This window comes from Somniosus microcephalus, chromosome 5, assembly GCF_052327205.1.
Source record: "Somniosus microcephalus isolate GS21.2 chromosome 5, FLI_Smic_1.0, whole genome shotgun sequence".
NCBI lineage: Eukaryota > Metazoa > Chordata > Chondrichthyes > Squaliformes > Somniosidae > Somniosus > Somniosus microcephalus.
The window spans coordinates 311,850,306-311,876,244 of NC_140991.1; positions in this window are offsets into that span (position 1 = coordinate 311,850,306).

Sequence of the window (25,939 nt, forward strand, 5' to 3'; positions counted from 1 at the left end):
GGAGTGAAGTCAATAGTGAAACTAAAAACACAGAGGCTCACTAGCGCCTTTTATACAGGGGTGGTCACTGCCGGTACTGCAGTCTGAGACCAGTTATTCTCTTAAAGATACATACACAACAGTCTGTGTCATGTTGCCCAGGTAGTAATGGTGGTGCGGCAGATTGGGTGTCAACTAATGTCAAATAAAATTCTGGTGGTGGTGCCTCAGGGGGCTCACTAATATTGCCTCCACCACCTCCCTTGTAGTGCAAAAAACATTTGGAATGGCGTCACTGAGTCGTGTCGCTACACCTTCCCTCGCCACTGTTCCATGCAGGCTCTGGCTTGAGAGTTGAAGTCCCTCAGATCTTTAGGTCTGCAAGTTCTCTGGTAGTAGAGGCCATTCCAGGAGATACTCTGTTGTTTGAGATGCCTCTCCACAGTCACAGTCGGTAAAATCAGTTTGGCTGCGTCCCCACTTCTGCACGAGGGCTCAGCAGCGGCCGACCCCAGTCCTGAGGTGATTGAGACACAGCCAAGTAGACCAAGTCTCACTGGCTCCTTTTGGAAGAGATTCCTCTGAATCAAAAGATAGCTTGTGTGGAATAACAACAGAAAATGCTGGAAAAACTCAACAGGTCAGGCAACATCCGTGGAGAGAAATTTGAGTTGACGTTTCGGGTCGAACCCTTCTTCAAAACTGGAAAGAAAAGAAATTAGATCGAAGGCAGGGCTGCGATCGGACAAAAGAAGTGAAAGAAACAAAAGAGCTAGACGAGATGGTAATAGGCTGAGATTAGGTGTGAAGTGTACTGGCAGGGCAAGAGAGAGCTGCCAGGTGTGAGAGAGAAACAAAAGGAAAGGGGGGGGAAAGGAGTGGAAAAATTACAAGAAAAAATGTGTAATAGGGGCCGAGGTTATGATCTGAAATTGTTTAACTTGATATTGAGTCCAGAAGGCTGCAGAGTGCCTAATCGGAAGATGAGGTGCTGTTCCTCGAGTTTACGTTGAGCTTCCATGGAACAATACAAGAGGCCAAGGACGGTGAGGTCCGAGTGGGAATGGAGCGGTGAATTAAAATGACAGGCGACCGGAAGCTCGGGGTCACCCTTACGGACTGAACGGAGGTGTTCCGCAAAGCGGTCACCCAATCTGCGTTTGGTCTCCCCAATGTAGAGCAGACCGCATCGTGAGCAACGAATACAGTATAATAGATTGCGAGAAGTACAAGTAAATCGCTGTTTCACCTGGAAGGGGTGTTTGGGGCCCTGGACAGTGGGAAGGGGGGAGGTATAGGGGCAGGTGTTACATCTCCTCCGCTTGCACGGGAAGGTGCCAGGCGAAGGGGAAGGGCTGTTTGGGGTGATAGAGGAGTGGACTAGGGTGTCTCGGAGGGAGTGGTCCCTATGGAATGCTGAAAGGGGAGGGGAGGGGAAGATACGTTTGGTGGTGGGATCACTTTGGAGGTAGCGGAAATGCCGGAGGATGATCCGTTGAATGTGGAGGCTGGTGGGGTGAAAGGTGAGGACAAGGGGAGCCCTATCATGGTTCCGGGAGGGAGGGGCAGGGGTGAGGGCAGAAGTGCGGGAGATGGAACTGAGACGGTCGAGGGCAGTGTTAACCACGGTAGAGGGGAATCCTCGGTTGCGGAAAAAGGAAGACATGTCTGAAGCACTGGTGTGGAAGGTGGCATCGTCGGAGCAGATACGGCAGAGACGGAGAAACTGGGAGAATGGAATAGAGTCCTTACAGGAAGCGGGGTGGGAGGAAGTGTAGTCCAGGTAGCTGTGGGAGTCAGTGGGCTTGTAGTGAATATTGGTCGATAACCTATCCCCAGAGATGGAGACGGAGAAGTCGAGGAAGGGAAGGGAAGAGTCAGAGATGGACCATGTGAAGGTGAGGGAAGGGTGGAAATTGGAGGCAAAGTGAATGAAATTGTCAAGTTCGGGGCGAGAGCAGGAAACGGCACCGATACAATCATCAATGTATCGGAAAAAGAGGTGAGGGAGGGGACCCGAGTAGGACTGGAACAAAGATTGTTCCACATAGCCCACGAAAAGGCAGGCATAGCTAGGACCCATGTGGGTACCCATGGCAACACCTTTGATTTGGAGGAAATGAGTGGAGTTAAAGGAGAAGTTGTTCAATGTGAGAACAAGTTCAGCCAGGCGGAGGAGGGTGGTGGTGGATGGGGACTGGTCGGGCCTCTGTTCAAGGAAGAAGCGGAGCGCCCTCAGGCCATCCGGGTGGGGGATGGAGGGTGTAGAGGGATTGTACGTCCATGGTGAAAAGGAAGCGGTTGGGGCCAGGAAACTGGAAACTGTTAAAGTGGCGGAGGGCGTCCGAAGAGTCGCGGATGTAGGTGGGAAGAGACCAACATCTGCAGTATTTTGCTATCGTCGATAGCTTGTGTGACTTTGTCTGCAGATCCTTTGACCAAGCATTTAGTCTACAGCTGTGGGGATTACATTCCAAGGTCAGGACAGCATGTAAGAGTGACTTACATGTGGAGTGGCAAAATGATGGAAAGGCAAACTATGAATATTATATAGGTGGAATTAGGAAATGCAGACTAAAACACATTTTTGCCTTGATGCAAAAAACAGATATCATTTCACCCAATGCGAGTTTACATATAATTTCACGGTGTTGGCTTTTCAAAGGTTAACGATAATGTTACAGTCATGCTCAACAATGCTTCCTGTCTTTCATTCCCTGAGGCTGAATGGTAGGATACCGATTTACACCCATGATTCTCAACATTGCTGTTCCTGATTTCAGCTGTGCCGCCTCCGGGCTGTGCTGAACAGACACAAGATGATTTCCCAAAAGGAGAGAGATTTGAGAAGAACGACCTGTGGCACTCTGTCTGGTCACAAGCTTCAGAGCGATATTTTAAAAAATTCATTCATGGGATCATATGCTTATGGAGGGAGTCACAGCACGCAGGGAGGTCCTCTCCCCTCCCCAGGAGACCACCGCAGGCTGGTTGCACATTGCACAGGTGGACACAAGCAGGGATGTGGTCAGGAGGACCAGGCTGCAGTGGCGCAAACCTTTCAATGATCCCAGTAGATCACGAAACGTTACTGCAAAGCCACACTCAGCCTCATCCTGCTGTGCCACTCATCAAATCCCCATCACTCTGCCTTCCCTACCCTACTCCTGCACATCCTTACACCAACTTACCTTGAACCTCCGCCCATCCCTCTCTATCTACATTATCACTTCCCCATCTCACTAGCCACTCCTCACACTCACCCTCATCCTAGTCCAATCATACCAACTAACAACATACAAGAGTAGGCAACCAGGCTGCATTGGGTGCTTTAGCCAATGTTCATGTGAAATTTCTGTTAATGTGCTGTCATACACTGAAATCTTTATTTTCAACACTTTGCATTCTTGGACAGATTTGTGTGCACCTTTGGAAGTGGATTAGTGAGTTGCAGTGAATGTGAGACATAACAGTACCCCCCACAATGGCAATAAGTGTGAAAGGAATGGCTTGGGCATTGTAGAGATGCTTTATGTTGTTGGTGTGGGGTGGTGCCAACCTGACCCATCATGTGGCAGCCAGGGTGTGCAGCATCAAGTGAAGTAAATCTGCCTATGGTGAGGCCATCCCTGGTCTGCCGGGCAGCAATGTAGTCGGGTGCTGATGCCCTGTGTCCTGTGCAGCATCAGTTGACTGCTGAGAAGGTTGGTGGTGTTGTTGGTGCTGCTGGTATGCCTGGTGATGCTGGTGTTGGGGCTGATCGTAGTGGGATTCTGAGGACCAAGGTGAGATCGTTTCAAGGGCACCGATGCTGATAGAACAGATGGCAGATGAACTTGAGATGGCAGAAGCGATCTGTCAATGGTGAGAGAGGTTGTTCCAATGAAGTGACACTGGATACAAAGTTTGCTCCAAACAGTTGCAAGCTGCATAAAGCTCAATCATCTCTTCTAAATGCAGTAAGCAACAGCTTCTAACCTTGGAAAGTGAACAGCTGCAAAATGGGAGCTTTTATAGAACATTTGCAGCTGTCAAGTTAAGAAATCATCCCATGCTGACACAGCTCCCGACCTCGTTACCGGACGTGATCCCCAAGCAGCGGGGAAGCTATGGGCGAACTCTTACAATCTAAAGGTGAGCTTAAAATAGTTTTTATGTTCTTGTTAACAAGCTCTTAATAATCTAAATTGCCTCCCCCACTGCTTGGTGTCGGGTCTGTTCAGCGATGACAGACCCGACACCTGGGAGACTAGCATGGAGGCGGGTTGACAGCAGATTCCCTACCCGATGTCAAAAAAAAATCCCCACCCGACCCGCCACCAAATGCGGCCACTGATGCCACCCCCCCCCTGAGTTTGCCCTTTCAGTGCCCAGAAGTGATGGGGGTGAATTCCCATTGCTTTTCCAAGGTTTCTGCGTCTGATAGAAATTCACCCACAACATGTCTAAAAGATAATGTCTGAGCCCCAATAATAAATAGACAAGCAAAAAGATCTGGCATTTTAAGTGGGACTGGGACACTGCCTTTGGTAGGATTTGGTTGGCAAGTAACTTTACGCCATATGCAAGTCCTTTAGCCAAGCCGACACTATCCCTTCATAGAGTGCATTTTTTAATGAATAAATATTCAAATATCGCATCAACATTTTGGTTTCCTGCGTGCGGATCCCTCCTATTGGAAAAAAATCTACGCCCTTACCTGAGGGCTCCCGAGGTACAGACACTTCCGATCCTGGGCCTCTCCACAGTCGAAATGCACAGGACCCACGTATCCTAGGGGTGCAGGTGGTTCACAAGCATCCCTGGGATCACGTGGGCCAGGCCAGCCAAAAGGAGAATGGAACCCCTCTTCATACTTTTGACAGATAGACCTGTCAAATATATGAATGGAGATCACCCCAAAAACACACCAAAACATTAAATAATTTTTTTTTAAATCACGTTTTTAAAATGAGTTAAAATTACATTAAATTAAATATTTTGAACAAAAATTTAATTTTTTGAAAAATAAATTATAGTTTTTTACAGGGCTAAAAATAAACTTTTTAAAACTCTTATGCTGGTAAAAGCAGGCCTTACGCCTTTACGCTTTTACCAGGCGTAAGATTTTTAAGTGATTTCAGCGGGCAGAGGTTCTCCAGAAAGCGGAACTCTCCCCCCGCAGAGGCCCTTCTCCAGGGCAGGCGGAGGATCTGTCAAGAGGATTCTTCACAGATCGGAAATGCCAGTTTTCAGCGCATGTGCTTCGCGTGCCTGAAACCGGCAGTTCCGATGTCCCTACGGGTGTGTACACACCGCGTACCCACCCGCAGGGATCGGAATATATGGGCCAAGGTTTTGTTTAAGGAGAGCGGTGAATCTGACGCTGACTGTTGCTCACTGTGCTTTACCCCAGTAAGGCAAGCATTGCCTTCAGGAGAGGATAGAAGAGAACACTGGAAATCAATTGGAGACAGAAAGAAATTGAAAAGATCTGGGAGAGATTCTGAATTATTCAAGAAGCACAAGTGAGATTTAAATGGCTCCCAAACATGCTCCTAAACCTAAAACAGCCAATATAGTTGACCAATTATCATCTATCCAACAATTGCGGCCCCAAATTATTTAAATGAACCAACACCAATATTACATTAACTGTATTATAATCACTTCTTCTGCAAACTATCTTACAGTGTAATTACAATAAGATACTGACGCAGTCCATGTCCATATGCAGCAAGACCTGGACAACATTCAGACTTGGGCTGACAAGTGGCAAGTAACATTCGCACCACACAAGTGCCAGGCAATGACCATCTCCAACAAACGAGACTCTAACCATTTCCCCTTGACATTCAATGGCATTACCATCGCTGAATCCCCCACTATCAACATGCTGGGGCTTACCATTGATCAGAAACTGAACTGGACCAGCCATATAAATACTGTGGCTACAAGAGCAGGCCAGAGGCTGGGAATTCTGCGGCGAGTGTCGCACCTCCTGACTCCCCAAAGCCTTTCCACCATCTACAAGGCACAAGTCAGGAGTGTGATGGAATACTCTCCACTTGCCTAGATGAGTGCAGCGCCAACAACACTCAAGAAGCTCGACACCATTCAGGATAAAGCAGCCCGCTTGATTGGCACTCCATCCACCTTCAACATTCACTCCCTCCACCACCGGCGCACTGTGGCTGCAGTGTGTACCATCTACAAGATGCACTGCAGCAACTCGCCAAAGCTCCTTCAACAGCACCTTCCACACCCGCGACCTCTACCAATTAGAAGGACTAGTGCAGCAGATGCATGGGAACATCACCACCTACAAGTTCCCCTCCAAGCCACACACCATCCTGACTTGGACCTGTATCGCCGTTCCTTCAATGTCGCTGGGCCAAAATCCTGGAACTCCCTTCCTAACAGCATTGTGGGTGTACCTACACCATATGGACTGCAGCGGTTCAAGAAGGCGGCTCACCACCATCTTTTCAAGGGCAATTAGGGATGGGCACTAAATGCAGGCCTAGCCAGCGACGCCCACATCCCATCAATGAATAAAAAAAAAAGTCATTACAAAATGGAAGCTGTTTTTGAATTCCAAGTGTTACAGATTAAATCACCGAAACAGTAATTAATACTTGATATGCTATTCTTTTGTAGCTTACAGTTTAATAAAATTTGATATTATTGAAGTTGCAATCATGCAACAACAACAACAACAACTTGCATTTATTTAGCGTCTTTAACATAGTAAAACATCCCAGGGCGCTTCACAGAAGCGTAATCAAACAAACCTTGAAACCGAGCCAATTTAGAAGATATGAGGGCAGATGACCAAACGCTTGGTAAAGAGGTAGGTTTTAAGGAGCGTCTTAAAGGAGGAAAGGGAGGTAGAGAGGTAGAGAAGTTTAGGGAGGGAATTCAAGAGCTTAGGGCCCAGGTAACTGAAGGCACAGCTGCCAATGGTTGAGCGATTAAAATTGTAGAATTCGCAAAATTGAACATTGTCCTATAAGGGTCTATTGGCAGAAAAAGGCCTTAATTTTAAAAGACTGTTTTAAAAGAAGCCCAGATATAGGGACACACAAAATGGCCACCAGACCCCGTGACCAGCTTTTGGGATATTTTTAAATGGTTCCTGCAGTCCCCAGACAGCTTTTGTGGATTCAGCCCACAGTAAGTTCTGGAAGGCAGTTTCGGAGTAAACAAAACCAGACAGAGCCCCATACATATAGATTGGATGCAGATCTGATCAGATCGGCCTGTAGAAAAAGGCCATCTAAATGTTTACCCAGACAAAGGGGAACAGATTCAAGTTCAAAGGGGGACATTAAAGACAATACAAGGTCATTCCAGACCAGAGATGGCAGTTACCGGCCATCCCGAAGATACTTTAAACACAAAGACTGCCCCGCTGTGCTACAAGCCCGCCAAAAGTTAAACAAAGACTAACCTTGATTTGGCGGGAGATAAGGGCCTCCATGGAAAAGTATAACTGGAGACCTGGGAAGTCATCTGGAGGAGCTGCGGAATTGGGAGGCAGTTTCATCGGGTGGCGATTGAGGTAGACATTGAGGAGCATCAGCTTCATTGGTGCAGAGTTCGAGTGGAGACGATCGAGGAGAGGATCGGGTTCGGAGGATCGAGATCCGAGTTCGGAGAGAAGCTCGAGAGGGAGAGAGAGGTTCGAGGGGGGAGATCAAGTCAGCATCCAGCCCCGGGGTAACTGTCGGGAGATCATCGACCAACCCCGGGACGTTGACGAGACGAGAAGAAACCCATGTGAAAATGGTCAAACAGATGGCCTCTCTCCACACCGAAGTCCAGGCCTGCTAACATCCAGCCTGTCCGAGTCCATTACCTCGAGGGAGGAAAGAGTGTGTCGCAGCCCGCTGCGTTCCGCTGACCACGTGGAGACAGGACGCCTGAGAGGACCAAAACGCAGACTTCAAAACCTCTATTTTCTAACTGGGACTGGTGAGCATGTTTCTGGCCCCTCATAATCTAATCTAGCTAGGTTTAGGGGGTGGGCATTTTAGGGGATAATTAACAATGAGTTGTTGTCCCTCGATGTTCCGTGTGCTTCCCTATTTCGTGATGAACCTTGTAAAGCGTAATATGACTGTAGATATGTTGGTTAGTACTGTATTATGATTTGTTTTTCCCTCCCATGTACCTTATTTTGGCTTACTTTCAATTTTTCCTTATGCAATAAAATTTCATTTTGTTTCATTAAACCTGGTCTATAGAGTATTCTCTGCATTGCAGTTCCTGCCTCAAAGTCCAGTGTATAGAACCTAAGGGGTGAGTGGGTCGAACCACTCGGTAAATTACTGTGCAAGAGAGAGAGGCCTCTAGAGCGAGAGAGAGACCTCGGCGATCGAAAACCCCTTACAAATTGGGGGTTGCTCAAGAGGGCCAGAATTAGAAGAGCGCAGATATCTCGGAGGGCTGTAGGGCGGGAGGAGGTTACAGAAATAGGGAGGGAGCGAGGCCATGGAGGGATTTGAAAACAAGGATGAGGATATTTAAATCGAGGTGTTGCCGGAGAGTAGATCTTCGTTCAATCACACCATTTGACGCTGAGAACCTTCTGTCCTTTATTGTCTTTTATGATACTTGTTCTAAGCAAGCTTGTACAATCAGGTACATTTAAAATCTGTGAAGCCCTTCACCTTTGTGTGCGTGCTTGGAAGAACACCAGCAACTGGACCCATCAATTGCATTTTGGCTGTGATCAGTTCCAATATTTGGTGGACCACTTCTGAAATTGTAAACCTAATGGTCCATGCAGGCATGGTACCCATGTGCTGGCAGTGTGACAATCTGCTTTTCTGCGCGTGTGCCAGTGTCATTCCCTGCCTGGGGATCTGCTGCTGAGGCAGTTCCCACGTGTCGGGAGACAAGCAACACGATGCGATGGAGCATCGGGCTCAGCGCAGTTATGAAGCCTATGGTGGTGGGGCCTTTTCTTCGGCGGCAGATGAGGAGGACAATAACAAAACCGGCCTCCGCTTCCATTGGTCGTGTGGAGACCAGTAAGCCGACATTTGTTGGTGCTTTTCAACTCCAGAGGGCTTGTGCCTCTTGAGCCAGTTTCTCTGGACTATGGTTAAAATACCTGTTATACGCAGTGCCGGACATTCAGTCCCATTGACTGCCATGGTGCCGAATATCCGGCGCTGCGTATAACGGGCAGCGCTTCTGATACCGCCCGTTTAGCGCCACCGAGATGAACTTCTAGGCCCTTATTTGTACATGCTAAGTAATAGGCAAGTTTACAAAATGTCTTAACGGTATGTTTGAGAGCCGCTTAAATCTCACTTATAATAGCCTTAAGCATTCTTCTCATGATCCACTAGAGCAAAAATCGAGACTGACACTGCAGGGCAGTGCTGTGCTGAGGGAGTGCTGCACTGATGGAGGGTCAGTGCTGAGGGAGTGCTGCACTATCGGAGGGTCAGTGCTGAGGGAGTGCTGCACTGTCAGAGGGGCAGTACTGAGGGAGTGCTGCACTATCGGAGGGGCAGTACTGAGGGAGCGCCGCACTGTCGGAGGGGCAGTGCTGAGAGAGTGCTGCACTATCGGAGGGGCAGTACTGAGGGAGCGCCGCACTGTCGGAGGGGCAGTGCTGAGGGAGTGCTGCACTTTCAGAGGGGCAGTACCGAGGGAGCGCTACACTGTCGGAGGGGCAGCAATGATGGAGTGCCGCACTGTCGGAGGGGCAGTACTGAGGGAGTGCCACACTGTCGGAGGGGCAGTACTGGGGGAGCGCCGCACTGTCGGAGGGGTAGTACTGAGGGAGTGCGGCACTGTCGGAGGGGCAGTACTGAGGGAGTGCTGCAATGTTGGAGGAACAGTACTGAGGGAGTGCTGCACTGTCGGAGGAGCAGTACTGAGGGAGTGCCGCACTGTCGGAGGAACAGTACTGAGGGAGCGCTGCACTGTCAGAGGGGCAGTAGTGAGGGAGTGCTGCACTGTTGGAGGAGCAGTACTGAGGGAGCACCGCACTGTCGGTGGAACAGTATTGACAGAGTGCTGCACTGTCGGAGGAGCAGTACTGAGGGAGCGCCGCACTGTCGGAGGAACAGTACTGAGAGAGTGCCGCACTGTTGGAGGAACAGTACTGAGGGAGTGCTGCACTTTTGGAGGAACAGTGCTGAGGGAGTGCCACACTGTCAGAGGGGCAGTACTGAGGGAGCGCCGCACTGTCGGAGGGGCAGGACTGAGGGAGTGCCGCACTGTCGGAGGAACAGTACTGAGGGAGCGCCGCACTGTCGGAGGAACAGTATTGACAGAGTGCTGCACTGTCGGAGGAGCAGTACTGAGGGAGCGCCGCACTGTTGGAGGAACAGTACTGAGAGAGTGCCGTACTGTCAGAGGAACAGTACTGAGGGAGTGCCGCACTGTTGGAGGAACAGTACTGAGAGAGTGCCGTACTGTCAGAGGAACAGTACTGAGGGAGTGCCATACTGTCGGAGGGGCAGGACTGAGGGAGTGCCGCACTGTCGGAGGAACAGTTCTCAGGAATGCCGCACTGTCAGAGGGGCAGTACTGAGGGAGTGCCGCACTGTTGGAGGAACAGTACTGAGGGAGTGCCGCACTGTCAGAGGAACAGTACTGAGGGAGAGCCGCACTGTCGGAGGAACAATGCTGAGGGAATGCTGCACTGTCGGAGGGTCAGTACTGAGGGAGTGCTGCACTGTCTTTTGGCTCAGACAATAAACCGAGGCTCTGTCTGCTCTCTTGGGCGGATATAAAAAATCCCATGGCACTATTTCGAAGAAGAGCAGGGGAGTTCTCCCCGGTGTTCTGGGGCCAATATTTATCCCTCAACCAACATCACTAAAACAGATTATCTGATCATTATCACATCACTGTTTGTGGGAGCTTGCTGTGCACAACCTGGCGGCTGCGTTTCTCACATTACTAATGTAAGAAGTCACACAACACCAGGTTATAGTCCAACAGCTTTATTTGAAATCACAAGCTTTCGGAGCGCTGCTCCTTCGTCAGATGAAGTGGAGAGATGCCTATAGACACAGCTTATATAGTCAGAGAATAATGCCAGATGATTACAGGTAATCTTTCTAACTGCCATTTATCACACCTCGGCAGAGAGATAATCACAGCAGTCAAAGGTGTGAATGGTGTCCAAACAGGTCAGTCAGGAAAACATTACATCAAAGAACAATGAGGTGGGGTCACAAGGGGTAAAATGTTGCAGATGCTGGGGTCTGTTTGAAAAACAAAAAACAGACAAAAAACATTTTCTTTGCTGGAAATCACAGCAGGTACGGCCGCATCTGTGTAGAGAGAATTACATTACAACAGTGACCACACTTCAAAAAAGTACTTCATTGGCAGTAAAGTGCTTTGAGACGTCCTGAGAATGGCGCTATATAGATGCAGTGATCAGGAACGTGGGCAAGTGGTTAATCTGGAAGGACATGAAAGATGTCACAAAGAATCAATCTATAATAGCTGGCAAACAAACAATTGCAAAAATGTGACAGAATTCAATTACTTGGGTGACACCTACAATGCTATTAACACCTGCTGAAAGAAATCTTTTTTAAAAAAGTGCACGGGAATAGCAAAAGGCGTGTTTGCTGACCCGTGTATTCTCAGACTTGTACATTGCCAAGGCCATCAAAATGCAAGAGACATTTAAAATTAAATGCATTCATCAGATCTTTTAAGTGACATGGAAAGATTATCTGTCAAACCAAGAAATTCGACAAGTGCCACCAAATGAGTAAGTGCGTAGTGACTGAGCAGTTTGGCCATGTAAATAGGATGGATGACAACTAGGGTGCCCAAGAAACTGCTATTTAGTAAAGGTCAGGAATATGCCCAAGAGGAATATCAAAAAAAGGATGGACTCAATATCTGTGACAGGTGCCAGACAGATATTCCGTCAGCTGTAGACAAATCCAAGTTAGATCTGTGGGAAAACTCAAGACTAGTATCTCCGATAGCAGAATTCAACGCTCAGAGTTACCCTCCTGTTCAACACAACAGAGAGGATATTATTCAAGTTACGACCAATACATAGAATCAGCACCACAACAATCAGAGAATCATAGAGATTTACGGCACAGAAGGAGGCCATTCGGCCCATCGTGTCTGTGCCGGCCGACAAAGAGCTCTCCAGCCTAATCCCACTTCCCAGCTCTTGGTCCGTAGCCCTGTAGGTTACGGCACTTCAAGTGCATATCCAAGTACTTTTTAAATGCGATGAGGGTTTCTGCCTCTACCTCCCTTTCAGGCAGTGAGTTCCAGACCCCCACCACCCTCTGGGTGAAAAACAGTCTCCTCAACTCCCCTCTAATCCTTCTACCAATGACTTTAAATCTATGCCCCCTGTTTACTGACCTCTCTGCTAAGGGAAATAGGTCCTTCCTATCCACTCTATCTAGGCCCCTCATGATTTTATACACCTCAATTAAATCTCCCCTCAGCCTCCTCGGTTCCAAAGAAAAGAACCCCAGCCGATCCAATCTTTCCTCATAACTAAAATTCTCCAGTCCTGGCAAAAGCTTTTAAAATCTCCTCAGTACCCTCTCTCATGCATTCACATTTTTCCTGTATTGTGGTGACCAGAACTGCACGCAGTACTCTAGCTGTGGTCTAACTAGTGTTTTATACAGTTCTCGCATAACCTCCCTGCTCTTATGTTCTATGGCTCTGCTAACAAAGGCAAGTATCCTGTATGCCTCTTTAACCACTTTATCTACCTGTCCTGCTACCTTCAGGGATCTGTGGACCTGCACTCCAAGGTCCCTCTGTTCCTCTACACTTCTCAGTATCCTACCATTTACTGTGTATTCCCTTGCCTTGTTAGCCCTCCACAAATGCCATGTTAATGTGTGGTGTTATGAAGGAAACAAAACTGGAGTAGAATTACTGCCGGAGTTCCCCGATCTCCCGTTGCAGTTGCCAGCCGATTCTATCCTTGCTTTGGCTGGATCTGTAGAAACGCTTCAAAATCCGGCTGCGTTTCTTGACCTATTTCCACTGGTTGGCTGACACACCCCGAATCCTGAACTCCTATAACACAAGCACTGCACAAGTGGCAGAAGCCAACCTACCGCCCCGTGAATATTAACAAAGCTAGAACAATGCAGTCAAAAGGGTGACCTGATAGAGGCCTTTAAGATTGTGAAAGGGTTTGATAGGGTAGAGAAGATGTTTCCACTTGCGGGCGAGACCAGAACTAGGGGCCATAGATATAAGACAGTCACTCATAAATCCAAAAAGGAGTTCAGGAGAAAGTTCTTTACCCAGAGAGTGGTTAGAATGTGGAACTCGGCACCACAAGGACTAGTTGAGGCGAATAGCAAAGATGCATTTAAGGGGAAGTTATATAAGCACATGAGGGGTCAAGGAATAGAAGGATATGTTGATGGGGTGAGCTGAAGAGGGGTGGGAGGAGGCTCATGAGGAGCATAAACTCCGGCATGGGCCTGTTGGACTGAATGGCCTGTTTCTGAGCTGTAAATACTTTGTAATACTTTGCAGTTCAACAATGAGCCAGTCCCACAATCTTCTACTAAGATTAATGGAGGTAGTGGGGTGGGGGGTGTTAAGTCTGTGTGTTATATTGAGAATTACTACACAGACCACAAGAGTAAAATTTAACAGGTCTTTACTAGTCGAAGGTCAGGGCGGAACTGTCCAATAAATCATTACACAGCACTTATATACTGGTGTGGTCACCACCGGTATTACAGTATACAGCAGCCAAGATAAAGTAGTGTAACCCTTAAAATAGTTCTCTTAAAGGTGGAACGGTTACATACACTACAATCCTCCCTTTTTAGCTTAACAGTATATATTCCTCATTAAACATAACATCATAACATATATATACACAACTTCATGTGAAAACAGTTCACAGATTCAGTCTCTGCGGAGGCGCCTCCTGCGCTTCCTGACTCGATCCGGATAATACCTCGGTGGTGTAATAGTTCTCGGTGGTGTAGTAGGTTCTCGTTGCTGGGGTGACTCATGTAATAGTCCTTCACTGGACTTAACAGCTTGAACTTCCGTAACTTCAGAACCAGCATTGCTGACTTCTAAAGGCTCGAGTACCTTGGGAAGTTTTTCTACTTCCAGACTGATTTGGCTCAGTTCGAAGGGACCACGTGCGTGACCTGGTAGGGGTGATAATGGTTCAGATGAGTCATCCTCTTCTGCTTCTTCTCTATTGTCTTCTAGTGATAATGGTTCAGATGAGTCATCATCTTCTGCTTCTTCTCTATTGTCTTCTATTTCCTCCATCACTTCAGCTTTTGCCTCTGCCACCAATTCCCTGAGTGGCTTATTACTGCTGACACTGCTCACAAAAGGGTGCTCTTTCTTCTTAGCTTTCAACTGATCGATGAATTTGACATATTCCCTTTCTTGCTCAGCTTTGATTCGTTTGGCCTCATCGCGCAGACGGTTTGTGTGTTCCTGCTCCATTTTCTCAATCAGCTGCTTCTGCTGTCTTTCCAGATTCTCCCACTCTGTGTCAAAGAACTTTTTCTTTGCATTCATCTCTTGCTCAAAACGGCGAATCATTTGTTCTAATTGCTGTTGTAGTTTGAAATGGAGTTGAGTTCGAGCCCGGTGTTCCTCAGAAATGTGCATGTCTGTAGACTGGACAGACTCAGAATTCTCTGTCAAACTATGTTGTTGTTGTTCAGTGGAATTCTGTTCTGATACTTTGTTCTCTTCTGAAGCATTTATGCACTCCTTCGTTTTTCCATCATTAGTCTGCAAGTCCATTTTAGACTTGTCTTTTGCACATGGACTGGTCTTACCATCATCAGTTCCTGAGTCTGAGCTGATTGTCTTCACCGAGTTCTCACTCTCTGCTTTGTCACTGTCACTGCTGCCTATGCCCTCATCCAATATTCTGGACACTCGTTCAGGTTTGACATCTTTTCTTTTTCCGGAATCTACCGTCATTGCTTTTAGGGAGTGCCAGTCCATATTTATTTTCCTGATCCACTCCCGTCCCAGAAGTGGTGGACCTCCCTCAGGTAGCACATATAAGTCCATTCCTTGGTGTTCTTTGCCCTTGTGTCTCACCTTGACTTTTATCTTTCCGATGGGGTATACTCTTTGCCCCGTGTATGTCTGCAATACTATCTCCGTATCCCGTAGGGGAATATGTGTGAATAACTTTTTGTAATCTTGCTTATTCATGACCGTCAACGCCGATCCGGTGTCCAATTCCATCTTTACGTGGACTCCTGCTATCTGCAGTGTGACCCAAATAGTTTGTCGGTCAGCTTCCTTACTCACATTGTGAATTCTCAGACTACCCAGTTCCTGGCTGTTGGAGTCTGAATCCGAATTCTGTTCATCCGAACTCTTCTCAGCCACCTTATGTACCTTTCTGCACTTTTCCTGCGGTGACTTTTTGTTGCTGGTCTTCTTTCCTGACCGGCATACTTTAGCTATGTGACCAAGCTTGCCACATTTTCTACATTCCTGGTTTTTAAACCAGCATTGGTTCTGATCGTGTGTTGTCTTTCCACAACGATAACATTTTGTTGTACCCAAAGCCATTTGATCTACGCTGAGTACCACTGCCTTCAGCTGCATTTCCGCAGTGCCTCTCGCTGTGGCTTCGTGCGATGCTGCAATAGAGACAGCCTTATCAAGTGTAAGATCATTCTGTTCAAGCAGCCGCTTTTGTGTTCTTTCTTTCGACAATCCGCACACGAATTTGTCTCTCAGTGCCTCTGTCAGTCTTTCCCCAAACTGACAGTATTTCGCTAGCTTACGCAGTTCAATTAAGTACTCCGCGTTGCTTTCCTCTTTCAGTTGCGTTCTCGCATAAAATTTAAATCGTTCCACTAACATCAGCGGTGTGGGATTCAAATGATCCTTCAGGACAGCAACAATATTAGCGAAAGTCTGATCCGCCGGTTTAGCTGGTGATAGAAGATGCTTCAATAGCCCGTATGTCTTTGCACCCATTGAGTTTAGTAAGGTTAGTGCTTTATCTTCATTTGATATTTTATTTGCCTTACAATATATCTCTATGCGTTCTACATACGTGGCCCAATCTTCCACATCGGGATCGAAATCGTTGATGTTACCACGCTTAGGCATCCTCGCAATCTTCTTGAGACCAAAAAGAAATTTTTCTTTAACTTTTTTTTTTCAAAATGGCGGTTTCCCGCGCTTGTCTTCTTCCCTGCCTACTTTCAAAATGGCGGTTTCCCGCGCTTGTCTTCTTCCCCGCCTCCGAAAATGGCGGCTTCCCACGTTTGCCTTTCTCCCCCGCTGGCTGTCTCTTGTCACTCCCGCTCGCTCGGTCTCGGTCTACCTCGCTCAGTCTCCCTCGCTCGGTCTCGTTCTCTCTTGCTCGCTCGGTCTCCCTCACTCGCACGGTCTCCCTCGCTCACTCGGTCTCGTTCTCCCTCGCTCGCTCGGTCTCGTTCTCCCTCGCTCGCTCGGTCTCCCTCGCTCGGTCTCGGTCTCCCTCGCTCGCTCGGTCTCTTCTCTCTCTCGCTCGCTCGGGCTCTGTCTCTCCCGCTCGCTCGGGCTCTGTCTCTCCCGCTGGCTGTAATGGCGATTGCCGTATTGCTGCATTCGCCCTCCCCAGCGGTTTTCAACTCGTGCCTCCCAGCCCCTCTTGCAGTCCGGTCCTTTCCCCCCCGGCTGCGGCTGAGTTCTCCGTGGGTTTTTTTTAATTTTTTTAATTTTCTCCCGCGCCTTACGATGTCCCGGTCGCTGTGCCTCACGGCCTCGGTAGCTGCCCGGCCTTTCTCACCGGTCGCAGTCGAGCTCTCTCTCGACGCTGTTGCGTCTTCCAGCCCGCTTGCAGCCCGGTCTCTCACACCGGCTGCGTTTGCATTCGCTGCGGTCTCTCACACCGGCTGCGTTTGCATTCACCGCGGCTTCCGTGCCTTACGCTGCCCCAGTCTCAGCGCCTCTGTCCCCGACTTCTGTCCGGCTCTTTTCCCCGGCCGTGGTCGAGTTCTCCGCCCTTATATCCTCCGTTTTTCCCTCCCCTACTTCACAGTCAACGTGGCCGACTCGCTGTTCGTCGCTGATCGGCTTACCCACCACCGTGATAGAAGGGATGATCCTGCCTGTTGCTGATGGAAGGCTTCGTGTTAGAATTCTTCCGTTGCTCTGCAGACCCGAGTCTTTTCTCAGCAGAATGATGAGGGCGGATGCCTCTTCTCGACGCCCATTAAACTGCCTTGGATAATCTCTGCCACAGTGTAAGATCGTACTCGTCGCCACTGTTAAGTCTGTGTGTTATATTGAGAATTACTACACAGACCACAAGAGTAAAATTTAACAGGTCTTTACTAGTCGAAGGTCAGGGCGGAACTGCCCAATAAATCATTACACAGCACTTATATACTGGTGTGGTCACCACCGGTATTACAGTATACAACAGCCAAGATAAAGTAGTGCAACCCTTAAAATAGTTCTCTTAAAGGTGGAACGGTTACATACACTACAGGGGGGGCGGTGGTGGGGGGGCAATAATGAAATCCCAGCAAAATATATGCCCAAAAATAAAAACAGAAAATGCTGGAACTACTCAGCAGTTCGGGCAGCATCTATGGAGAGAGAAACAGAGGCCCAGATATTAGGTTCGGGGGCTTGCCACACGTGCAAGCCCCCGACGTGCACTTACCCGGCGCGCTGACATTTCAATCCTGGCCCGCATTGCATTTCCTGTCACTGGCCCGCTTCAGGTCCTGCCACGCTGTACGTGCGTGACCCAGCAACGTACTTAGTGCGATGAGCCGACTGGGATCACGTGAGCACTGGGCAACCAATGGGAGGTTGCAAAAGTTCATTCATGAGTTTGATAGTAAGAAATGTCAAACTCATGAAAACTCCTGGCCCCAAAACACTACTTAAACTTGAAAGAAAATGAAAAAAAAATCGCACTACTTAAATAAACTGTAAATAACTGTAAAAAACTATTTTAAACAATAATTTTAAATTTTGAAAAAAATTATTATATAAAAATCGGGGCCAAAAATACACTTACCTTACTGTAAAGTCTTCAAAAATAATGAACCTGTGGAAAAAATTTCTAATTTTACTTAATAGACCACTTACCTGTTAAAAGTAAGTACTTACGGCTGCTTTTTTCACACGTAAAAACCGGAGTCTTTTCCCCACGGGCAACTCTTCAAAAAAAAGGGAAGTTCAGCGCGCACGCGCTACCTGAAACCTCGCACGCATTCCGCCTCTTAACCCTTTGGGACAGAGGAGAGGAAATGCCGGTTTTCCCCGCATGCGCTGTGCATGCTGAAAACCAGCAATTCCTCCAGGCCCACGCGTGAGTACCCCGTCCTTACTCATGCGTTGGGACAGGAATTACTGGCCCAGTGTTAACGTTTCAGGTCGATGACCTTTCATCGGAACTTTTCCATCAGAACTCAGAACAGTTCTGACGAAGGGTCATCGACCTGAAACGTTAACTCTGTTTCTCTCTCTACAGTTGCTGCTGGACCTGCTGAGTATTTCCAGCATTTTTTGTTTTTATTTCAGATTTCCAGCATCCGCAGAAGCATATGCCCATTCCTCCTCAAGGGACCAGAACAGCATTGGATTGACAACTCAAGTTTCCCCAGAAGTATATTTAAATGATACTTAAATATTCGCCTGGTGATGTACAATTCAGTCTGACAACAGCAAATAAAACATTTTTAATGATGTGCTGAATGTTTGCTATTAGTATTGGCACAGTGAAATGACACCAAAATTCACTGTTAACAATGCCATTAACAGCACAACACTGTGGCCGGGAATGTTCTTGCTATAACTTAATCGGAAGTGCAGTGGAAACACAGTTTACGCAAAATTACGGCGCAAAAGCTGCAAGGCAATTCCTGGCCTATGATTCACTATTAAAATCGCCATCCTCATTCAAATAACAAAGTAAAATCCTTCTTCCATTTTTAGGTTCATATGCTCGCTATTCGCCTTGGATGCGGCGTCGCCCACCATTCCTGTAAGTAGATCGCACCCCCCTGCAAAGCACAGCTTCCATTACCTGCCCAATATCGAATTAGTATTAACACAGTCTATCTTTCCCACATAAGAACATAAGAATTAGGAGCAGGAGTCGACCATTCGGCCCCTCAAGTCTGCTCCACCATTCAATAAGATCATGGCCGCTCTTCTATCTCAACTCCACTTTCCCGCCCGATCCCCATATTCCTCAATTCCAACAATCTATCGATCTCAGCCTTGAATATACTCAATGACTCAGCATCCACAGCCCTCTGGGGTAGAGAATTCCAAAGATTCACCACCCTCTGAGTGAAGATATTCCTCCTCATCTCAGTCTTAAATGACCGAGCCCGTATCCTGAGACTATGCCCCCCTAGTTCTAGACTCTCCAGCCAGGGGAAACAACCTCTCAGCTTTTAACATGTCAATTCCCCTCGAATCTTATATGCTTCAATGAGATCACCTCTCATTTTTCTAAACTCCAGAGAGCAAAGAAGGAATTGCATTTCCAACACCACCATCAGACATCTCAAAGTGCTTTACAGACAATGAAACACTTTTGAAGTGCAGTCACTGTTGTAATGTGGGAAACACAGCCACTAATTTGCACACAGCAAGCTCCCACAAACAGCAACGTGATTATTACATCCGTGAATAATTGAGACACGGACTGCAGGAGTGGAACAAAATAAGTCTTTACTGGTGGAAGTCAATAGTGAAACTAAAAACACAGAGGCTCACTAGCACCTTTTATACAGGGGTGGTCACTGCCGGTACTGCAGTCTGAGACCAGTTATTCTCTTAAAGGTACATACACAACAATTCCTCCCCTTTTAGATAAACAGTACATAACATTCATTTAACAACTAAATGATAACTAATTACAATCACCATTACTGTTGCTAGATACATTGGTTAAGTTTAAGCAATTATAAGTTCAGTCTTTGAGGAGGCTTCCTGATTCTGTCTGGATAACGCCTCTTTGGGGTATCAGGTTCTTCTGGCAATGTTGAGTCGGGATCAATGTCGTTGTTTGGTTCATCTTCTTCCAATATTACCGGTTCTGCGGTAGCTGCAATTGGAACGTCGATTTCATTACCAGGTGTATCAGATCGTGGTGTGGAGTTGACGTTTTCCAGTGACTCTAGAATCTGGTCAACATGGCGTCTTACAATGCTCTCCCCAACATCCACGGTATGCATGAGAGGTCCTTGTCGTGTACAAATCGTTCCTGGCTGCCATTTCTCAGTGCGGTAGTCCCGGGCCAAAACTGGTTGACCTATCTTAAAACTCCTGGTCAGCCTTTCATTCATATTCTGAAACTGCCTGTTCTCCACATCTCTTCGGACGTTTGGCTTAACCAAATCCAAGCGGCATCGTAGTCTTCGATTGAAGAACATCATGGCTGGAGTTTGGTTGGTAACCACATGTGTCGCATTCCGGTAGGCAAACAAGAAGTTGTCCACCTTGTGTTGTAGGGGTATATCTTCATTACACATTGCCTTGATAACCTTCTTGAATGTTTGGACAAACCTCTCGGCCAATCCATTAGTGGCTGGATGATATGGGGCAGATGTGTAATGCTTAACACCATTGTTCTTTAAGAACCTCCGGAACTCTTCAGACACAAACTGTGGTCCATTGTCAGAGCAAATCTGTTCAGGCAGCCCATTCCTGGCGAATATGGTTCGTAAAACTGTGATAGTTTTTTCCGTGGTGGTTGAGGATATTTTTATTACCTCTGGCCACTTTGAATGTGCATCCACCGCAATTAAAAACATCGAGTCCATGAAGGGACCAGCAAAATCAATGTGCACCCTTTGCCATGGAGATGAGGGCCACTCCCATTGATGCAGAGGAGCTTGTGGTGGGGCGTTTTGGACCTTCTGGCATCCTGCACAGCTCTTGGTCATCTCTTCAATTTCTCTATCAATTCCCGGCCACCACACAAACGCTCTGGCTAAGTTCTTCATTTTTACCCCACCCAGATGACCCTCATGAAGCTCATTGAGCACTCTATCCGTCAACTTAGGTGGAATTACTACTCTGGATCCACACATCAATGTTCCTCTGCACACTGACAACTCTTCTCTTCTCGGCGAGAATGCTGGCAGCAGTGGTTCGCCATGTGCTGGCCATCCCTTCACCGTTAAACCATAGACCCGTGATAGTGTCGGGTCATTCCGTGTTTCCTTTTCTATGTTTGCATTCATCACAGGGAGACATTCGACTATGGTCGAGTGGAATAACTCCATTGGATCCACTGCATGGTCTTCTTCTTCCACCGTCAGCAATGGTAGACGTGACAATCCATCAGCATTTCCATGCTGTTTAGTTCCGTTGTACTCGATGTCATATTGGTGTGCCCCGAGGAAAAGGGACCATCTCTGCAGCCGTTGTGCTGTCATTATCGGTACGCCCTTCTGAGGGTTGAAAATGGAGACAAGAGGTTGATGATCGGTTAGTAGAGTAAATTTTTGACCGTGCAGGTAGTGAGTGAACTTCTTCACCCCCCACACTAGGCCTCTCTGTCACTCTGGGCGTAGTTACACTCGGCAGAAGTTAACAAGCGTGACGCAAAAGCTATCGGCCTCTCTAAACCATCAAGGAATTTATGTGACAGTACCGCCCCAATGCCGTAGGGAGACGCATCACACGCCAGTCTGATCGGCAGTGCTGGGTTGTAGTGAGCCAATACTTCCCTTGAAGTGATTAAGTCCTTACTCTTCTGAAAAGCACGCTTACAATCATCGCTCCATTTCCATGCTACCCCCGTTCGTAGCAGGGCGTTCAGTGGGTGCAGAATTGTCGACAAATTCGGCAAAAACTTATGATAGTAATTCACCAATCCGAGGAATGACCTCAGTTGCGACACATTTTCAGGCACTGCGGCCTTAACAACCGCTTCAATTTTGTCAGGGGACTTATGTAACCCTCTTCATCAATCACGTGGCTACAATACGATATCTGTTTCTTAAAAAATTCGCACTTGGGGCAGTTGGCTCGCAGCCCATGTTCCCGTAGTCTAGTGAGCACCTGTTCTAGGTTGTTAAGGTGTTCACTGTCATCTTCACCTGTCACAAGGATGTCGTCCAAGTAACACTGAGTCCCCGGAATCCCTTGCAGGACTTGTTCCATCGCTCTTTGCCATATCGCCGGAGCCGATGCTACTCCGAATACCAATCGATGATACTGGTAAAGACCTTTGTGAGTGTTTATCGTGAGATACTTCCAAGAGGACTCTTCAACCTCCATCTGCAAATATGCTTGTGCTAGGTCAATTTTTGTAAAACGCTTCCCTCCAGACAGTGAGGCGAAGATGTCTTCTATCCTTGGAAGAGGATATTGTACTGTGTGAAGGACTGGGTTCACCGTCACCTTGAAATCCCCACAGATGCGAATCTTCCTTGGCTGCCCGGACTTATTGCTTAACGTTTTCTTCATGACAGGAACGATGGGTGTCGCCCACTCGCTCCAGTCGACCTTAGACAACACGCCCGCCTTCTCCAGATTCTCCAGCTCTGCCTCGACGGCTGGGCGAATTGCATATGGTACCGGTCTTGCTTTGAAAAACTTGGGAACTGCATTCTCTTCTATTTTTATCGAGGCGGTTACGCCTTTAAGCGTGCCCAGTTCTTGTTGAAATACCTCTTTGGCGTTAGCTAAGATTGTTGACAATCGTCCAGGAGTGACGTCTTCATCTTTTTTACCGTCCACCGTCATTGCATGAATGGAGTGCCAATCTAAGTTTATCTTCCTGATCCATTCCCGTCCCAATAACGGTGGTCCACCATTTGGCAGTATGTAGAGATACAATTTCCGTATTTTCTTGCCGTTGTATTTGACAGGCACCCTTATTTTTCCTCTGGGGTATACTTTTTGCCCCGTATACGTCGTCAAGACGATGGATGTCTCTCTCAAGGGTATGTGTGAAAATAGCCGCTCGTAGTCTCGTCGATTCATGACAGTTAGCGCTGATCCTGTATCCAATTCCATTTTAACTTGGGACCCTGCTATTGTGAGGGTGACCCAAATGGTTCGGTGATCCTCTTTTGCGATTACATTGTGAAGTTTGAGACAGCTTAGTCTCCTGTTCCCGGATTCACTATCGCTCATCTGGTCTTCGGAACTACTGTCCATCATCTTTTGTACTTTCTTGTACGGTTCCTTAGTAGCATTTTTGTTGTCGCTGGTCTTCTTCCCAGACCTGCAAACTCGTGCAATGTGTCCCATCTTCCCGCATTGCCTGCAAATTTTGTCTTTGGACCAGCAGTCCTTCTGGTCATGGTTAGTTCTGCCGCAGCGATAACATTTTGCAAATCCCCGTGTCATTTCGTGGGTGCCGTATTCCTGTGGTTTTTGTTGAATTTCTGCAGCTCCCCTGGCTGCTGCTTCATACGATACTGCCACGCTGAAAGCCTTATCTAGCGTCAGCTCTTTCTCTGCGAGTAACTTCTTCTGTGTTCCTTCACTCAGGAGTCCACAGACAAATTTGTCCCGTAGGGTATCTGCCAGTCCTGCTCCGAACTGGCAGTGCTTTGATAGCTTGCGTAGTTCCGTAAGATACTCAGCATTGCTCTCATCTTTGTACTGAGTTCTCATGTGGAATTTAAATCTTTCTGCTATCAACAGCGGTGCAGGGTTTAAGTGTTCCTGTAGGACAGCAACAATTTCGTTAAAACTCTTCGCCTTCGGTTTGGCTGGAGTAATCAGGTCCCACAATAGGCCGTACATTCTAGCGCCCATTAAGTTTAGCAATAACGATGCCTTTTTCTCCTCCGCTATTTCGTTTGCCTCGAAATATACCTCGACTCTTTCGACATACGTGGTCCAGTCCTCTATTGTATTATCAAAAGCAGTGATACAGCCAGTCTTCGGCATCTTGCAATTCTAAAATGGCGCCTCCCGCGCTTTGCCTTCTTCCCCGATTTAACAAAATGGCGCCTCCCGCGCTTTGCCTTCTTCCCCGCTGTTGTTAACGCTGCTTTCCACGGTTTCTTGCGCGTTTAATTTTTTTTTTAAATTATTTTTCCCGTCGTGGAGCGGGCCCTCTGGGACACTTCCCTCCCTCTTCTTAGATCCGAACGCTGCCCGGCTTCGAAGCACCGGCCGCGCCCTGTGTGCTCCACCCTCTCTCTCTCTTTGCTTCCCGACTCGCTGCCCGGCCCTGTTACAGAGCCACCCGATCGAGCTCTAGCCCGCCGCAGCCCAGGAAGGATCAGTGCACTACCTGCCACCAGCCCGATTAGCTGGGAAACCACAGACTGGGGAACCAAGCCTGGCTCTTGACAGTCTCTCCTGCAAGTTTTCAATCCGACGATTTGGAGGGCGGTTGTCCACGGTCGACGCCCGTTTCTCGAGTTTCTGTGGATTCTATTTTTTTTTTCTTCTGGCTTCGACCTTCAAAAACGTCGTCTGAGGTGCTGCCGAGTTGCAGGTAAGTTCGTTTCTTACTCGTTGCCAGTATTACGTCCGTGAATAATTGAGACACGGACTGCAGGAGTGGAACAAAATAAGTCTTTACTGGTGGAAGTCAATAGTGAAACTAAATACACAGAGGCTCACTAGCGCCTTTCATACAGGGGTGGTCACTGCCAGTACTGCAGTCTGAGACCAGTTATTCTCTTAAAGGTACATACACAACAGTGATAATGACCAGATTATCTGTTTTTGTTATGCTGGTTGAGGGGTTAATATTGGCCAGGACACCAGGGATAACTCCCCTGCTCTTCTTCGAAATAGTGCCATGGGATCTTTTACATGCATCTGAGAGAGCAGACGGGGCCTCGATTTAATATCTCATCCGAAAGACGGCCCCTCTGACAGTGCAGCGCTCCCTCAGCACTGCAGTGGAGTGTCAACCTAGCATTTATGTGTTCAAGTCCCTGTCGTGGGACTTCTGACTCAGGAGGTGAGTATGCTAACCACTGAGCCACAGCTGACACAATTTACTCAATCTCTCCTCATAGGATAACCCTCTCATCCCAGAAATCGATCTAGTGAACGTTTATTGCAGCGGCTCTAAGACAAGTATATCCTTTCTCAGATAAGGAGACAAAAACGGTGCACAGTACAGTACAGTTCTCACCCACCTTCGACGAAAGGATTAATCTATCAATCTATTACCTATCCTGAAACATCACATTGTAATACATCAGATCTTTTTGTCCCGACACAACTATGCAAATCCTAATCATCCGGTTGACTAAGTCAGCTTGAAATAAATGCACGCTTTCCTGTATGATAATAATCACCATGAATAACAAAGAACAACAAAATCCACATTCTCCTTTAATGTAACAAACTTCAAATTGAACAGAAGCCAATCTCCTCTTTTCTGACACCATGCTTCCTCTGAGTATCTGAGCGTGCCCTTCTTTCAATGCTCCTTGACCCAAGAGACAGGTCGCAAGAGGTGGATGGCTCCTCTTGTGCTTAAAGTAAGGCTCATGGGATTGAGTTGGCTCTCACTGCATGGCCGCTTGCTCCTGGGAGAGAGCTGGTGTTGGCTGTGTCCCTGGATCATGTGCCTGGGCAGCTTGGTGTCACTTCCTTTCTGTCACTGGCAAGGTTCTCTGTGGACGGGCGGAAGGCTGGATACTTGGCTTGTATTGCTATCCTGTGACTTGGTGGTCTCAGGCGGGTCTGATGCAGCCGTCACCATTCCTCTAGGTCTTGGATCTGTGTCTCCACTCGTCAGTGAGATGGCTGGTCTAATGGCGGCTATCATATCCTGACGGGGATCACCAGGCACTGGAAGCCGGTACACAGGGCACTGTCCAATCCATCCGCTACTGCCACAGAGTTGCAGTCTGTGCTGCTGCGGAGATTGAGAGATGGGCTAGTCCTTGGGTGCTTCTTCGGTGGGGAAAGGGGACTGTTGTAGATTCCATTGATGCTTGAACACATCCTCACTGACACTATCTCATTTTCCCCAGGTACAAGTATCTGAGTATGTGGTAGTGAAAAACCAAGTGCTGTTGAGGTA